The sequence below is a fragment of the Lissotriton vulgaris genome, chromosome 10 (assembly GCF_964263255.1).
Source record: "Lissotriton vulgaris chromosome 10, aLisVul1.2, whole genome shotgun sequence".
NCBI lineage: Eukaryota > Metazoa > Chordata > Amphibia > Caudata > Salamandridae > Lissotriton > Lissotriton vulgaris.
In genome coordinates, this window is record NC_141698.1 from 35,393,263 (window position 1) to 35,405,631 (window position 12,369).

Here is a 12,369-nt window from a genome sequence, read left to right on the forward strand (position 1 = left end):
ATTGTGTTTTCTTATTTTCAATTTGCTGCCATTGCCTTTTACTCCGTCTTACTCTTTAACACCCCTTTCTCTTTGTACTCTTTTAATACTCTTTACTTTGCCCCTTTTCTTTCTGCTCATCTCGTGCACTGTGCAGCAGCTGCTGCCTCGCGCTGGACACCAGTTTCTGCATCCCCTCTCCTCGCACGCCACAGTCCACGTCGTACGTCATAACTTCGGGGCGGGGCTATCGGTTGGGGGCGGAGTCCGGCAAGGCGTGGCGCGCTAGAGCTTTGGGATTGTTGTGACGTCACCAACCGGCGCCGGACCGGAAGTAGAGGAGGCGGCCGAGCCGTGACAGGTGAGATCCCAGGGAGAGTAGCTGGGCATGGGGCCCTTCCTGGACCCTTGTAAGAGCCCCCTCTTCACCCTCCATCTCTGTGAACCGTTTCCCCCTAAAGCTTCCATATCACCCTCTGAATCCTGCAGCCGTGCCACCCTCGTGCAGACCCTCTGCACCCCAACGCTTCCATATTACACTCAGAATCATGCAGTTGTGCCACTCTCCTGCAGACCCTCTGCACCCCAAAGATTCCATATCACCTGCATAATCCTGCAGCTGTGCCACTCTCCTGCATACCCTCTGCACCCCAAAGCTTCCATATCACCCTCAGAATCGTGCAGCTGTGCCAACCTCCTGCATACCCCCTGCACCCCAAAGCTCCCACATCACCGTCTGAATCCTGCAGCTGTGCCACTCTCCTGCATACCCTCTGCACCCCCAAAGCTCCCACATCACCGTCTGAATCGTGCATCTGTGCCACCCTCGGGCAGACCCTCTGCACCCCAACGCTTCCATATCACACTCCGACTCATGCTGTTGTGCCACTCTCCTGCAGACCCTCTGCACCCCACAGCTTCCATATCACCTTCATAATCCTGCAGCTGTGCCTCTCTCCTGCAGACCCTCTGCAGCCCAAAGCTTCCATATCACCCTTTGAATCTTACAGCTGTGCCACCCTCCTGCAGACCTCTGCAACCAAAATTCTTAATATCACCCTCCGAATCCTGCTGATATTCCTCCCAGAACCCCTCGCATCCTGATTCCCTCTCCTATAGGGAGCTCCATAGGCACCTGCGGGACCTTATCTAAACCCTCTGCACCCTGGTGCACTGCTACCCTCTTCGCCCAGAGCTCCCACATTAATCTCTTAATCTTTCAGCTCTGTGATGCACCTGCAAACCCTCTGCACTTCAGGTCCCCAACAGAACGCACTATAGGCACCTGTGGGGCCTTTGCCCAGTCCCTTTCAAAGGTCACTTATTGCACCCTGTGTTTCTGCTACCTTCTTCACCCCAGGGCTCCCATATTACCCTCTGAATCCCTGCTGACATGTGATACACCTCTCTGCAACACCAAGCCTAGACATTTTTTTACCAGACCTGCCATTCTAGTGACTTGAATAATCTATCCCACCTACTTTAAACTAATCTCAAAATGTGTGATCTTAGATACATATTTCATTGCAGTCACATTTCTTCTCATTGTCACATACAAGAGCACCTTTAATTTAAATATGTCAGTTCAAAATGTCTGCATGCAAAAAAAATTGCGTTTGATTTAATAGGCTTAACTTTTGCTCCTTGTATAATAAATATCTAAACTACATATAGGGCACACATGACCGCTGACTTGCCTCTTAGTCTTAGTTCTCTAACAAGAGTATCATCATTGTTTTTAGTGCTTTACGCAAAGTTCACAGTTGGTTGTGTGCTGGCCTGGAGATGGGCAGGGAGTTCAAGAGATTGACTGCAGAAGTTAGAAGGCTTAGAATCTGGTCAAACTATGAAGCAGATTTAAGCAGAGTAATTATAACAGATTGCTTACAAAGGGACAATGGGTTGCAGATCCCGTGCCTAAATTATGTCAAGGCCACATTAGAGGATCTTGACCGGAAGGATCTCTTCATCAACCCAAATGCAACACCTACCTCTTGTAAATTAGAAGTGAAAAAACTGTTGCTTGAAAAGTTAGCATTACGTAGAGCAGGTCTGGAATTGTTAAAGAGATCTGTAATTGCACATCGCCTTGTGAGCAATAATGTGGGTATGGAACCTTACTATTTTTAATGTATAATTCGCAGGATCTGTTTTTAATGTGTCGTTTTAGGCTCAATTTGTTGCCGAACATATTGTCTTATCCATCTGGTTGTATGCTAACAATTGAGCAGAAGGGTGCCTGCGGCTGCGACAATAGGTCTCCGCAGGACACCCTTCATTTTGTACTTTTGTGTCCTTTCTATAAAATGCCCCCGAGGAAAATGTTTGGTGGCTATCCTGAAAGAGGCAAAGTTCCGGCATGCCAAAACTGCTTTACTTTTCTTACAAAGAGCAAATGATATGCGGACACTATGCTCTATGACGATTTTTTTTAAAGTGGCAGTAAGGTTAAGAATCACCAGAGAATAGTGTCAAGGAATGAATGTATATTATAATTTGCCGCATAATATTGTACCCTGGTTTTTAATAAGTGTCTAGATTTGTTATTTAATGAAGTTTTTATTGTATATATGTACTTTTATGATGATTTTCAATCGTTGAATAAAGATTTTTCTGACTTTCTGACTGCAGAAGTTGAAAAAGCACTACCTTTGGTCTTATAATGGCAGAATCTAGGCACCAATAAAGCCCTGATAAGAAGAGGGTCAGTGCTTTCTTAATCCAACTTAAACCCCTGTTTGCACAGGGGTCGGAATTAAGACTTGAGTGTTATTTATCGGGTGCAGTTCACACTTCACTCTTCATTCACCTTTGACATGTTAAACCTGCCAGAATTTAATAGGGAAAAAGTGTACGGCATATGCCATACCACATGGAGTTTGGTGCAGCATGCACCACAATTCACGTTAGTGCCCAGACACTCATATTGGGTGCTATTTACCGTGTTCCAGGGTATCGCTTATTATCTAATGCAATACAAAGCACAAGGTTTCCAACAAACTCATAATCGTGGCCTAAGTGTCTGGCAGCACCAGGCCCTAAAGAGGAAGTAGTGTGATAGCTGAAAAATGTGAGCTGAAGATATCAATGTCCAAAGCCATGAAAAGTTCAGAGTGCCATGCAGTGAGACTTAAAGCTCTTCTGCTATGGTATTGGAAGCTAGTACAACGTTTTGAGAACCTCCAAAGAAGCTAGGCAGATAGGACAATCCAGGGCGAGGTATACCTCAGCATTCTGTAAACGCTGAAGATGCCAACGATTGTAAGAGGAGGTCTAGAACCAAAGCATTGCAAGAGTCCAAGTGGCTTATAATGGTAGCTTGGCTATTAAAAGCTGTGCCCGGTACGGATTTTCTGTAGAGTTTTATAAAAGGAAAAATTAGGAAGTAGAGGGTTCATTGATGTGAGCAGAGTAAGAGATTTTGAAACAACAAGAAAGTTAAATTCTGGGCATGGGCAAACAGACCTGTAACAGAAGATTGAATAGGTCAAAGAATGATTACATTTGGGTGATGAAGTTTTCTCCTTAAAAGAATGGATTCAGTCTCTTCTGTATTGAGTTTTTGAGTATTTTTCCCCATGCAATCAATTACTCTGAGTAAACAACTTTGAAAGGTAGACATGGAGCTGGTGGAATTATCATCAAGAGAAAACAGTATATGTGTGTCGTCAATACAGAATGTAAATGTGAGTGCAAAGGTGTGAGTGAGCAAGGCAAGAAGACAGAACTGGAAAGCGTGAGGCTAGGGATGAGCCCTGTGGTACTCTGTATGTGAGTGATTTGATCTAGGAATGCTACGGGGTTTAGATACTCAATGCTTTAGTTACATTAAAAAATCGCCTACCTCATGTCCACGCAAAGCTTTTTGGGTCGTGAAAGCTTCTCGTTCTAAAAAGTTTGGGAAGCCCTGATCTAGATCATATTATGCTAAGGAGTAGCAATAATTCTACCCTTATTATATATAGTATCCGTTGGCCAGGTGTGTTAAGTGTTGGCCATGCTCATGCAGCCTCTTTCAGTGTTGTGTTTATTGATACAATATGTGAATTGACTGCATTTCTTTCTATTGGTACACATTTGTGGGTCCAAGATTTGCATGGATAAATATTCTTGCAGAGTACGTTTCTGTTAACTGAATTTCATCTATGTGCTTCCCATTTGAGAGAAAGAGTTGATTTAAAAAAGAATACTCTTTTCAGTGTTGCGTAGTTTACCTCTAAGTGGATGGTAATTCGAACATGGGTATGTCACTGGAAACTGTGGAATCCTTGTATGTATGACATAAGTTGTTCAGTGACCATAGAAGAATGACATGAACCAATGGGGGGAGGTGTTGGATATTCAAGTGATAGTACACAAGTGGCTTAATCACAAAGATTGTCCTATATACAAGACTACTTATCGTGCTTTTAAGGCCTTATGTAGTAAACCATTTATCCCACACCAAAGCTCCAGCTGTTCTGTCAAAATAGGACCCTAAGAAATACGTATGCGCTCCATCTCAAAATATCATACTTCAGAGACCTCAACATACTTTCTCATGAAATGACCCTGTGTTCTGGAGTACTACTGCCACCAATTGAAGGCTTCACACACGTATTCTTTGTCATCTTACTGTACATAGCTCATATTTGCACATCTGTTCTGTACTTTGTCATCTTTATGCACACCCCTGCCCCCCTCAACACCTTGAGACCCTCACAGGCGAGTAGCGCACTTACAATTCCCTGATGGATTAATTGATTGGTTGATAGGTACAGTTGCAACACATAGGCTTTGTCTGTCTTAAGATATGCATCTTCATGCTGCTTAGATTATTAAGTTCCAGTTTCATAGCTTCCATACAGTAGGTAGTCCATTCTTACCATTGTCTGTAATTTGCTCTTGTGTGCTCCACCATCTCACTCTGACGTTTTGTCTTCTGCTTTTTGTGACATCCCCATTCCTCTATACATCTCTTTCCCATTTCTTTTACTTTTGTCATGTGCCAATGCACCCATTGATGTCCTATTCCTGGTTTTGTTTTTATAAATCTACCACTTTTTTCTTTCTACTGTTGTGTAATTTATCTCATCAAACAAAATATTACTGTCCCATACTCTTGACACCCATTTGGTTGGCGCAGTTAAAACTGCTGAATAAAAAAAGGGTCATGATGAAGTCAATGAGCATTTTTGGTGCTTTTATGATAGTATCTTAGATTCTGAGGGAGATTAGATTTTGAGGGAGATTAAGTCTGTTATTTGTCTCTCGCAGAAGTCAGAAAGTATATTATTGGAGGACGGGTGGCTGGTGCCAGGTTTGTAGTTTCTGGTAGTGGTCAGTTGTTATAAATTAGCTTCTTTTACTACACCTTTGACATGAATGGAAAAACAAAAAATTCAACAATGCTTTGTCTCAAAATATTAGCACACATATATCACGTGCCTTATGATTGAGTAAATGTGTGTTGGTGACTTGTTTTAAGGTGTCTAAAGCTGAACCTGTCTTAATGTACAGCCTTATTAGGTGTTTTAGGGACATATCCAAGAACTTAGTGCATTCTTTCAGGACCTCTTAGTTCAACTTAGGGCAGTGTGGTTTTATAAAGGCCTGAGATGTACTTGGTGGTAGAGAGCTATTGATGTGATAGAAGGCAGGGATCAGTGGCTATTTGTTATTATTATTATTTGTTTTACAATTTCTCTTTTGCACGTTTATTATTCTGTTAGTGTCTTGCTTGCGCCTATCAGACAATACAGAATCATCCACACTGTAGCCCAAACCCACAAGGCGAAGCAGGAGACATTACACAAAACAAACAACACCTTTAGAAAAGGGTTTTATTTTACAAAATGCAAGGGCTATCTCTCTTTTAGAATAAGGCTTGGGGTTTTATTTTACACAATGCTCTCTAACAGAAAGGCTTTCCCAGATGCCAAATGCACAAGATTCAAATACACAAAGAGATATATATGTTTATATTTAAGCAATCAAATAATATGAAATTAGACTCAAGCAAATATAGTAGGACATCCTGAAAGAGACAAAAAAGATATATATACATCAAATGATTACTTTGGAGGTGCTTCTTGACTCACTCATACATCACAAAGAAAATACATCAAATGATCAAAGCCACTGGCCAAACATCACAGTGGCAATAACCAAAACTCAATACTTCACCCACACCGCATCTCACCCACTCCTGACTGGGGAAGTTAAACAGCCGTGGTTGAGAGCCTCCGCAACCAGAGTTCCACACTCCAAAGTATACGCGTCCGTCCCCACTCAGATTCCAAACTCCTGGTTTCTGAGTCAACAACTCTCCGCTTTAAACACACTAGAAGGTTCGGGAAAGACCTCCCTCTGCACCAGAGGAATCTTACTAGAACTGGTCAGGTTTCAAGCAAGCACTCCCATGGCAGGAAGGAGTTCTCACGTCCCCTTCTCCAAATCTTGCATGTTCCATCCTCTATCTTGATGAAGCTCACAAAGCCTTTCAGAGTACATTAAACAAAAAACAATCCTTAAACGTGAATACCTTGGAAGCACTACTGTGTATGCAAAAAAGCTGAAGCAAGAAAAAGTAAAAAAACAAGATGACATGAGGCCATGTCAAAGCCAATAGTAAGAACTTCATAGTTTTCATCAATGTACAACACAATGCACAATTGTGCACATCTGCTTATAGATTCACATACTTCATCTCTCAAGGTACAACACTGAGCACGTGTGTGCATCACTGCCCACAACACTGCACTTCGAGACCAAAAAGTACATTTCACAACTCTCTCTCCCTTACACGTTTTTCAAATGCACATCCCACACGTTCTGTTCTTGGCAAGGCTGTCTACTCCGTGACAGCTCCCACTGAAAGATTACAAGAAAGAAACATGTAAGAGAAGCAAGGCATATGCAGGACATCGTACATTCAGGCTAGGATAAAATAACACACTAAAGTCAGTTAAAATAATGGTAGTCAACAGTCATCACAGGGTGTTCAATCACAAGAGTGCCTCTATCACTACAGTTAGCTGTAATTTAGTTTTTGTTGGCTTTGACAATAGAAAGTGCATGATAGAAAGGAGATTTTTTTGCACAGTCATATGGAATTCAGTGGTTTTGGATGATGGTGAATACATTGTTGGGCATTTTGGGTGTTGGTGAGCTTGTGGACAGGTTATTATTTTCTCATGTATTGAAGACAACTCTCTGGTGGGGTTGTGCAAAGTTAAATGAGGTCTGTGACATTCTCCTTGCTAATAATTCAGACGAAGGTGGTATGTGCACCCTCTAACATGGTAGAGCCCCCAACAGGATTGTCTTTGTTACTGAAACGTCTGGTCAGCCTCCAATGCACCTGCTTTTAATAAGTAACATAGACATTTCATATCCTTTATTTTTCCAAAGGGATTATTTCGCTCTATTTGTGAAATCACAATCCAGTCAATGTTCTCTTGAGGGCCTCCAAAATCTGCTTCTTAATAAGAAATCCAGGACTGTCTTTATAATAGAATGGTCCTTTCAATCATATCCTCAGTTGCAGCACCTGCTCTGGTTGTCCCCATATAATCCACTTGGCCATGATTTAGTACTCTTTGAAATGGGCCACCAGTTTAGTAGCATTTCTTTTCTGTTTACACTGGGGTGTGGAGTTTATTAAAATATCTACTTGTCCATGGGGCAGGTTGCTTCATAAATCTACTTGCCCTGTAACAAAATTCACTTGTCCCTTTTGCTATGACAAATTACAGCAGCAATCTCATTATATAAGAGTTATAATATAGCATCTCTAATTATGCCAGGGCTCGTACCATAGTAGGGTTTGAATACTAGCAATTCCCTTATGTTGCTACGTTTATGCAGTTCTGCATACTGGGGCTGAAGGTGTAGAGTAACATGGCACAGAGTAAAGTGGTGCGGAGAGCAGTGGTGTAGAGTAGATTGCAGTGGTTTAGAGTAGACTGGCATAGGTTGTATTGGTTTTGAGTAAAGTGGCGTATAGTAGATTGAGTGACGTGGCATAAAGTAGAGTGGCTTAGAGTAGATTGGAGTAGAGTATAGTGATGCAGAGTAGTGTATAAATAATTAATTTTAAGTTTTATATAGTGCTAGCTACACCCTAACGTATTAGAGCGCCTTACATATAATGCAAGATCGTTTAATTAAAGTACATACATATATACAAACAAAGAAAAATTGTTAGGCAGCCAAGGTGGTTACAATATGCAGACATCAGAACATCGTAAGTTAATTGCGTAATTGATAAATAGACAGCTGTAACAATTAATCGACTGCTGCAGCGGGTCTGATGGCATGCAATGCATTGGTGTAGAGTCCAATAGAGTGGCATAAAGTAGAGTGGTGCAGAGGAGAGTGCAGTGCTGCAGAGAAGTGGCGGAGAGTGCAGTGTTGCAGAGTAGAGTGGCGGTGAGTGCAGTGTTGCAGAGTGGCGGTGAGTGCATTGTTGCAGAGTAGAGTGGAGTAGAGTGAAATTATGCAGAGTGCAGTGGCACAGAGAAGGCTGCCGTAGAGTGCAGTGGTGTATAGTTAGAGTGCCATGGAGTACACTGGTGCAGAGAAGAATAGTGTGGTGTAGAGTAGATTGTTTCAGAGTAGAGTGAAGTGGCATATAGTGGAGTGGTGCACAGTAGAAGGGAGTGGTGCAAAGTAGAGTGCAGGGATGCAGAGTAGATTAGAGTGAATTGGCATAGAGTGCACCGGAGTGCAGTGGTACAGTGTATAGTACGGTGTTGCAGCAGAGTGGCATGGAGTGGTACAGAGTAGAGTGGACTGGATTAGTGTAGAGTACAGTAGTAAAGAATGCAGTGGTGCATAGTGAAGTAGAGTGCATTGGTGTAGGGTGGAATGGTGCAGAGTAGAGTGCAGAGATATCGTGGAGTGACATAGAGTGGAGTGGGGCAGAGTTAAAGTTGAGTATGTATGGTGTGGTAGCACACTGCCATTACATACTTCATATTTCAATTGAAATGATCATTACATTTGCACAGAAATACAGTTTTACTAATAAAAGTATACAGCACACAATCGATAGGGTGTGGAAATATCATCACCTAGTATATTAATTTGTTTTGATAGTATTAAAATATTTGTTTCCACCATACTTCAGAATTACCAAAAAAAGTGCTTCATTAGTGCTTTCCATATTCTGATATATTCTGAAAAATCTGCACAGTTCATTAACCGACATTTACATTTTGTTGTGTGCTAGAAAAAATAACATTGCACAGCCTTCCTCCAGCAAACCCCCATTAGCCAACATGATTGTCACATAAATCCACTCACTTTGACGTTTGAGAGAAAGGTAAACGCCAAGTTCCCTCAGAAGACAGAGCCTGCCATTTGACCGCTGTCTTTGAATGCACAGCAAATTTGACAAGATAAGATCAAGGTTTAAAGGCCTGGTTAAAGAATGCGAGTTGTGGACAATTACAGTAAATAAAGCCCATGGAAGGGACACACTTAAGCTGAACAGCCTAACAAAAAAGCCATCAAATATAAAGCAAGCAAATGTGAGTTACAAACAACAAAGCCAGTGATGAGCCATGGGCGGAATGCATTCCCAGGGAAGCTTTCCGAATTCCCCCAAGATGTTGTTAGCAAACCAGACAGCTGTACTGTTTGAGTGGAATGTTAGTCACCTAATGGTACAATCATGGTAGTGTATTTTATCACATAATACTTATAGTAAATTCATAAATACACTGTCTGCATTAGTCTGTAAGGAAAAATATAACATTATGACATTTTTTTTCTAAATGGGATTTAAGGGTGAGTTTAAATAGAATTTGTTAGGGTTGACTGCAATAACACCACGTAGTGATGGCTCAGTTTGAAGGATCCGCATACAAGATTAGTATCTTCAGCTGTATATTTTCGACAAGTTTACAAGATCGACTGTTTTAAGATCTTGCCCATTACATTAGATATAGAATTGAAATTGTTTTGTAATACTATTAATTCCTGGAAAAATTAAATGAAAGTCACATTGACTAGAATTGAACTTGCAACAACCTTTAGTAAGTATCTGCTTTCAGTAGATTTGTCTGGAGTGTGCCCCAGATATCCTGTGGTCTAGAAGTTCTAGAAAGAAGGGTGGTGTCCGCCTCCCACCCTTCCGAAGCCACCGGCATCATCTGCGGCGTCCCCCAGGGCTCATCCCGATGCTGTTCAACGTCTACATGGCCCCCCTCACAAAAGTAGCCCGCCATCACGACCTCAACATATCTCCTACGCCGACGACACCCAGCTCATCCTCTCACTCACTAAGGACCCACACACCGCCAAAACCAACCTCCACGAGGGAATGAAGGCCATCGCCGACTGGATGAGGAGCAGCCGTCTAAAGCTGAACTCGGACAAGATGGAGGTCCTCATCCTCGGACCCACCCGACCCACCCCCTCAGCCTGGGACAACTCCTGGTGGCCGACCACAATGGGAACAGCATCAACACCCTCTGACCATGCACGCAACCTAGGATTCATCCTCGACTTCTCCCTCTCCATGTCCAAACAGGTCAACGCCGTCTCGCCCTCCTGCTACAACACCCTCCGCATGCTCCGCAGGATCTACAAGTGGATCCCGACCGAAACAAGAAAAACAGTGACACATGCCCTTGTCAGCAGCAGACTGGACTACGGCAACGCACTCTAAGCAGGAATCCCAGCCAAACACCTACGACGACTACAACGCATCCAAAACGCCTCCGCCAGACTGATCGTCAGCGTCTCCAGCCGCAACCACATAACACCCCCACCTTGAGAAGCTAACACTGGCTCCCCGTCGACAAGGATCACTTTCAAACTCCTCATCCACGCACCCAAAGCACTACACAACGCCGGACCAGGCTACCTCGACAGCAGACACAACTTCCACACCCCCACCCGCCGTTTTCGCTCCGCCAGCTTCGCCCTCGCCGCTGTCCCCTGCATCCAACGTACGACTTCCAGCGGCAGATCCTTTTCCTACCTCGTCACCAGGAGCTGGAACACCCTCCCCACCCACATATGGCAGACCCAAGACCTACTCACTTTCAGAAGACTCCTCAAGACTTGACTCTTTGAACAGTAGCAGCACCCCCACCCCTCAGCTCCTTGAGACCCTATCAGGTATGTAGCGCGCTTTACAAGTACTCTGATTGATTGATTGATTGATTGATTGATTGATAGGTGTCCGTGTCTTTGTTGTCATTACTGTATAGCAAGTCATTCACCAGTTGTTTGTTGTGGCTATTGGGCCTCTTCCCCAATTGATAGTAACTCTTTGGCTAGCAAAGGCACAGTTGCCAGAGTGTTTTAAGTTTGAGAGGCGTTGTGGGGATGAAAATTGGCAGACCACAGTGGATATGATGATGTGCAGTTCAAGGCGAATTGAGAGGTAAGGAGAAGCAATGGTATGAATGGTTTTCAAAACAGGAGTGGGCATCCTGTGTGTATACTGTGCCCTGTGTTTTTGCAGACAAATCAATCTGCTTCATATTGGGGAAGTGAATTTGGCGATAAGGCAGGTTACATAGTATGCTGAGTTAAGATTTTGTCAAGTGGAAAGGACTTGTAAAGGGGAGTCCGACAATTGGAATGAGCTAGACTTCTGTTCTTCATAATGTATAACAGTTGAATTTAGGCAGAAGTTGTGGAGTATGAGAAAAAGGATTTAAGCTGCATGGGTGGGGGGGGGGTAAAGCCTACTCCTGGGGTGCCTGCAGTAGTGTAGTTCGTTTTGCACATATGATGAAATAGGAGCGGCAAAGAGGTAGGAGTATCTGGTTCAAGGAGGTTAATAATTTCTGTTTTAGACCAAGCAGTTTTGCTTTCGAATGAACTGTGAGGAGCGGCAGAAGAAAAAGATTTGAGTGTCCTCAGCATATAGATGCTCCAAGAAGGAAAAGCAGGATATTCTATCACCAAAAATGTAATATAGAGGGCTAATAAGAGTGGTCTTCGGACTAGTCCATTAGTACATTTACTGTTAGAGTGGTAACGCTTCAGAGGAACAATGAGCAGGACACAAAATAAGGAGTCATTAGAGAGGTACAAGAACCACTTAATGCCTTGCTCTTAATACAGAGTGAGGTGAGGATCCTGAGGATAGTGGAGTAATTGACTGTGTCGAAGAAGCCAAACAGATAAAGTAGAATACGAATGGAGAAGTGACGTTTTGATGGAGGGAGGTGAGAACGTTTTTGTAACATGGGTGACTGGTGTTTCCACAGTGCAGCATTTGTGAAAGGCAGCTTGAAACTGATTTAAAACATTGAAACATGATTAGTAAGAAGTGAGATGGTTGACTACATGGCATTTGATGGTAGAAGAGATGACTAGGTTGAGTTTCTGCCATAGAGAGGAAGGAGGATCACTGGTTATCTTCTCAAATAAGGGTAGAACAAC

At 42.9% G+C, this 12,369-nt stretch overlaps 1 protein-coding gene across 1 annotated transcript in view; it reads left to right on the plus strand.

Annotated features, from left to right (window-relative positions):
- The first annotated feature begins 280 nt into the window (after positions 1-280).
- HDAC6 (histone deacetylase 6) overlaps positions 281-12,369 on the plus strand; it is a 167,787-nt gene continuing 155,698 nt past the window's right edge. Inside the window, exon 1 of the mRNA XM_086940369.1 lies at positions 281-340. The gene's annotated coding sequence lies outside the window, so the exon portion shown is untranslated. The remainder of the gene's footprint in view (positions 341-12,369) is intronic.